This window comes from Procambarus clarkii, chromosome 33 (genome assembly GCF_040958095.1).
Source record: "Procambarus clarkii isolate CNS0578487 chromosome 33, FALCON_Pclarkii_2.0, whole genome shotgun sequence".
Taxonomy (NCBI): domain Eukaryota; kingdom Metazoa; phylum Arthropoda; class Malacostraca; order Decapoda; family Cambaridae; genus Procambarus; species Procambarus clarkii.
Window position 1 is genome coordinate 6,666,869 of NC_091182.1, and position 6,568 is coordinate 6,673,436.

The window sequence follows — 6,568 nt, forward strand, 5'->3', positions numbered from 1 at the left end:
CCCATGTAGCAGCCCGTAGCAGCTGTCTTCCTCCCAGGTACCTATTTACTGCTAGGTAACAGGGGACATCAGAGTGAAAAACTTTTTGCCCATATGTCTCCGCCGCCCCGGGGATCGAACCCGGAACCTCAGGACTACGAATCCGAAGCGCTGTCCACTCAGCTGTCAGGCGCCCACTCGCCTGTCGTCTGATACAGTTTGTTACTGTACACACACTTCCAAAATGCTAAGTTGTCCTGGACCTGACATGCTGCGACAAAACAGCCAGGAACTTGTCTCCACTATTGCGGGATACCTTCTGACCCTCCTTGGTGCTCTCAAATAGGCACTGTGCCACTGGATCATTAGCCAAATTATTCTCATCCACACGAATAAATAAAGGATGTTCTGTAAAAGGATGAACCATCCACTCATGAAGGTCCTTCACATCCGTCAGTGTACACAAGGCCCCCGTTCACGCAGAACGTAACCATATACTGCCAGAAGTGATGCATTGATAATTCTCCATTTGTACTTGGCTCTTTTGAAGTGTGGATGACGAAACAGGAACATTTTGCTTAAATGGCCTTTCTCAAAGAAATTTGGAAGGTACTTCATTGCATTAGTACGAATACAAGCTACATTTTGATATCCGCCAGGCACATCCTTCTTATCATCTCTCAAGCCATGAATGCGGTCAACAACAAAGTCTGGCACCTTCACCCGTATTTCCATGCCTAACATAAGCGTGTCAGGAAAAATCTGGGCAAGGACAACCAACACTCCTCCATAGCTATATCCAATGTCAGCAAATTCCACCTTCTTGGTACTGTCTGCAGACAAGTACTTGGGGAAAGTATGGACTCAGGTCCATTGTAATTCCAATTCCAGTCCGGTAATTGGGTTGAAGTGAGCACACAGTCGATAATTTTTCTTCTGTGGTCATTTAGGCATTTTTAGTGAATTACTGGAGAGCTTGGCAAGGGAGAATAGGTTGTCTCTGGAGGCCTTTTTCTCTCCATTATTTGAGCAGTGTTGTTGGTTGTGGGGCGAAGAGCACACGTGGCCATGTGAGCACCGAGCACCGTAGTCCCGCTCACCACTCACAACACTCAAACCCAACACGACGGCTGCAGTTGCTCATCACATAGCGCTCATGTGAAGGAATGCTCATCACATAGCGCTCATGTCAAGGAATGTTCATCACCTGGCGGTGTTAGCATGAGCAGGAACCTCTTGAGCTCTCAGAGGTTATGACGACGGGGTCGTCTGCTGGATGAGGTCTTCTTGTAGACAATCACTACATAGCACCTGTTGGACTTAATGTTCTTGTATTAAATGTTCTCAGACGAAACATTTTGGGTTCGCAGCAATCTCCAGTGATACGAGGAAGTGAACTTGCACAGCTGTTGATGTAACATGTTGACTGCATGTGTGTCGGGCCTCCCGGAGTGCGTGGGTCCCGGAGGGCGTGCCGCCGGAAGTGCGTGTTGTTCTAGAATCTTTAATAATTGGGAGGGATCATGGATGTTTGGTATGTGTCAAGGCCAAGACGCTAATAAAAGTATACCATAACTTGGTCTATCCATTAAGAATTGAGTGCAGCTATAATACAAATTACGAGTAGTGAAGCATCAGGCGAGAGATAGAGGTAACTAAGAACTATAGGCTGTGGCTAAAGCTCATAATGACCTACATTACTAGGATGAGCCTATCACAAGCCGTGAGACTCGCCACTGGTACAGCAGAGGACACACACGGGTTTGTTCTATGGAAAACTTCAGACTTTGAGCAGTTATGAGATCAAATCCTCGCTGTTTTGTGAGGAACAACCAATTAGTACCCAAACTCTGATCATATCTTGTTTGGAAGGAACGTTGAAGATTTCGTCTGCAATTCTTTTATAAATACAGTTGTTGACTATTTGCTGTTTGCACCTTATGCAGGAGACCCACAGTTACCACAGTGGTCTGGTAGCTCAGCTCCCATGACCTATTATTTTGTGTGAGGGCATTACCACTGACCAGGTCACTTAGTCATACCCTGAAGGGCGAGGCAATACCCTGTGGGTAGTGCCACAAAGGGGCATTTTACAAGGTGCACTGAGCTTGCCTGTGAAAGGTAGACCAAACAGCTCAATTAGGTGTTAGGTATCCCTGATTACAATGTTAAAATCACTTTAGACCTCCATTGGAGTGAAATGAATTTCTCCAGACCTACGAGTGACTTTGAGATTAGGGTGGGCAGTGAATCTGTCCTCACTATGGGGAAACGACATGGAGAAGTTCAGGAGAAAGGGGAAATGGAAGCCTTTTCCTGGTAACGAGGGACAGTGCACCGAGGTACAGCAAGTAGAGAAGGAAACTGCTATCAAGGCTACACAAAGTATTTCTACCAGCAAGACACCAGATATAATGAACCTAGAGAGGATAACACCAGTCATACACCATCCACTGTCAGACTCGGCACATTTTCCCAAATTCAAGATAATGCACAGTTAACTTTTCTATAACATGTGGAGTAGTAACGGCAATGGAAGAGGCAACCAAAGCTCAAAATTCCCATCTCAGTCAACCTAAAAGGATAAATTATAATGACACAACCAGACCAAAAGACTGCAATTTATCTAGAAATGGTAATATTCCTGCAAGGAAAATCTGTGTGCTTGCTCAGCTGGACCCTTCAGAAAGTCGCGCACGAGTCGTGCTGTTGGGATACCCAGTCGACGTAACACTAGATCCAATACTAAAACACAAGCAAATCTGGAATGCAGAATGATGGCTCACAAAAATATACAAAAGCAGCTACACGTCAGGTTCTTGTGACCGTCATGGGATATGTGCCAGAAACATTCGGTCATGGAAGTTGGAGAATGTACAGAGACCATACGTCTCGGAACCCCTGCGCGGCTTCAGATGTCAGAAATACGGCCTACATCAAACACGCTGCACCGAGGAGGAGAGATGTGGAGTGTACAGCCTGAGGCATCCAACCAAAGACATTATAGCAAAGCACAAGGCAACCCAGACCACAGCAGCCAAATGTCCAAGTTATGGTGGCAAACATCGTGTATGGAGGACAACCTGAGCCACACGGAAAGAAAAAGTACAGACGGCTGAGGTCAGGATAATCAGACCAGCACAACATACACAAACACCAACGTCTGGAACACTCGTGCACAGCCACGACAGAAACGCGTACTCGGAACACATGACTCAATCATGACTCCCGACTCAATCAACTCCAAATAGGATAATAAACAAACACTGCAGAAATACATGGTAAAAAAATACAATTAGCAGGCGATGATTCACAATAACGGGAATGAAGTATTTTGACCAATCCATACACTAGAAAATGAAGGGACGACGACACTCAGGTCTGTTTTGGACCATTCTCAAGTCGATTGTTAAGACAATCGACTTGAGAATGATCCAAAAGGGACCGAAACGTCGTCGTTCCTTCATTTTCTAGTGTGGATTGGTCAAAATACGCTTACTTTGAGTCAACACAAGATTTACAGTTTTACAGAGGTCCAGCTGAGAAACATTGTGAAGATCATGGCTAAAGACCATTATTAAGTGCTTACAGATAACGCAGACTCTACCAACAAGACTCGATAAATCACGTGTAATAATAGACACGGTCGTGCATTAGACCACAGTTACATAAGGAACAGTATGAGAAAAGACGGAGCACAAGAGGACAAATACGACATGGACAAACTACCAATAAGAGTCTGGTAGTAAAGACATCAGACCATAACGATCCACAAAAGCAGCTGCAGGAAGCAGTAGCCACTCAGAATCAATGATATCTTGTAATTCAAGAGAGACAGACATGAACAATCGATGCAGTTTGATATGTAGCAACAACGAAATACTGGATGGCAGAGATGCATTCAGACAACACCAGAAACCGGCATAATCAATTTCTGTTGGTGTTACCTGTCTTAGTAGAACTTATCTATGGAATCGACTTCCATATTCTCCCCTTCGCTAGTAGACATTGCGAATCGGACTGCATTGATTATATAATAATTATAATTATTTTGTAGACATTGACTCTTAGGCACAGGCGCACATGCTTTAGTAAAGCTGTAAGGCAAAGTGCGAGGCAACACTTGTATGAGTGGAACTCTTCGAGGAGTCCTCCTCAGCCCTTGGCCTTTTGCCATCCTAACTTTCGCCTTAGTCATGAGAAACCCTGCATCTCCTGCATTACTCTGACATTATTCAGTGTTAACACCCTAATGACTGGTGCCAACTTACAGACTCACGCCTTTTGTGATTAATGGCTGAGCATAAATGCCTACAATCTCATCAAACTCGACATTCCTTTTACATTCAATCTACTTGTCTCCGATATTCCTCTTCATCTGTACCTCACCATTCTGGTGTCATACACACCAGTCACCAAGAAGGGTAATGCGAAACTTGCTCTTCTCAAAAAAGTTACACTTGAAACAATTTCCTCCTTCATAAAAAACTTAAGATCTCACGAGCACTGTCTACCCCGACGGTACTGTCCAATCTTCTACTGGACGGATTGCCGCAGCATAAATCTTTTATAGAAATAACACATGCACACAGACTGTCGGTGTCCGGTTAAACAACTGGCTGTACTCCACACAAGCAGAACTAGCAGCACTTGAACTAGCTACCAGTACATTAAAAAACATAGGAGGAAAAAAATATTTAGTGATTCAAAGTCTGGTCTTCCAGCAATCAAAAACTTTTGGAAGGTCGACGGCAAGAGCCTCATACTACCACTTTTAAATGACCTAATCGCTGCAAAGAGTAAAGGGTTTCGAATCTACTTTGCATGGATACCATCACACAAATATAAGCCATCATAATGCTCACATAAATATAAGCCATCATAATGACATGGCAGCCAAAATAGCGTGTAACAAAGATGAAGTTAAATTAGACCTGGGTATCCCCATCTCTGCTGTCAAAACTATATTGTTCCAAACACTCGGGTCTGATAGGAGAGAAATTACTCCCAACAACCTGAAAGCACCAGTATAAAAAGTTATTTGTTCAGATCTGAAACTGAAACCTATGCTTATGGGCAGTAATAAACATCCACCAGACTGTGCGACACAGTGGTTGCCAGGATCAGGTTGGGTTGGTTAACTGTGGCAGGTGGCTACAGGTGACAGATCTCCCAATCCTGAGCACTCCAGATGCAAACTGTGAGTAGGAACTGGGGGTATGATCTTGCACACATCACCGAATGCCCCGTTATCAGACCATTCAGATCCTTTGGCATGAGGTACCTGGAGATTTGCAATAACTTTATTCACACTCGTGTTCTTGAGGATATCCTAATAATGCACCCAAAATTTGCCAGTGCAGGCTACTGCACATGTGGCCCCAAATAACTAGCCATCCTGTGTGATGGGGATTTAACCATCACGTAGCTAATTTTTGACACACTGTACTCTTCCTTCATATTGTCTACAATAGCTGCACAAATGCAGATGTACCTAAATATGTTAATAATGATAAAAAGTTACCATGGCATTTGCAGGAGTTAAATTAGAAAGCTATGCTGATACAGCATTAGTCGCCAAAGGTCCTTCACTCGCGAATAAAGCACAAGTATTACTAGATAAAGTAACAGCCGAATGCAGCATTTTAGGGCTAAACATATCTGCACAGAAACCTAAGGCAATGAAACAAGGTGACAACACTCCAGACAGGCACCTACGCATTCCCGACATTAACCTTCAGTGGGTTACACAACTCTGGTATCTTCGGGGGATTAATTCTAAAATGACATTCAGCCAGTAAATTCAATATCAGAAGGCGTAATTGCGACTGAGCAATTATCACATGGTACATGGCGACTGAGCATTATCACCACAATAAGAGCAATCACATGGCACAGTCTAGGAGCTGGACAGTATTAATGTTTTACAAACGCGTCGTTCGTTCCCTAGTTGATTATGCAGCATTTTCCTTAATCATTCTTCCTCCTGGCCAATCAGCCGATCCTCCAAACAGACCCAAAAGTGATTCCATGCACCTGCCAAACCCCTCTGTTTATGAATGAAAAACGGAATACACACGAATCGCAACCGATTTCATTCGAACACTTCCGGAACAAGTGCTTCACTGACGAATTTTGTTCGAACCACAACGCTGTAAATGCTCAGCCCGTCCTCCAAACAAAGATCCAAAAGTGATTCCATCCACCCGCCAAACCCCCTGTTTATGAATGAAAAGCGGTTTACACACGACTCACAACTGATTTCGTTCGAACACTTCCGGAACAAGTGCTTCACTGACGAGTTTTGTTCGAACCACAACGCTATAAATGCTTCACCCACGTAATACAAATACAAATAATCGCCAACAGAACCTAAACACCTAACCTAACCTATCCTATGCCTATATATACACAATATGCTAATATATTATAATATTAATTTATACTTGAGAAAATTTCCGTGTTGAATGAACAGTATGTTAAAATTTATGAATGCGTCTGTTGGGTTGACCGCTGGGTGTAATGGACTTGAGTCGAGGACGGGTTGAAATGCTTCACCAACGTACTACATATACAAATAATCAACAGA

At 43.6% G+C, this 6,568-nt stretch overlaps 1 pseudogene; it reads right to left on the reverse strand.

Annotated features, from left to right (window-relative positions):
- Positions 1-226: 226 nt before the first annotated feature.
- Positions 227-1,049, reverse strand: LOC138370673 (tRNA (guanine-N(7)-)-methyltransferase-like; annotated as a pseudogene).
- Between the last annotated feature and the right edge of the window lie 5,519 nt (positions 1,050-6,568).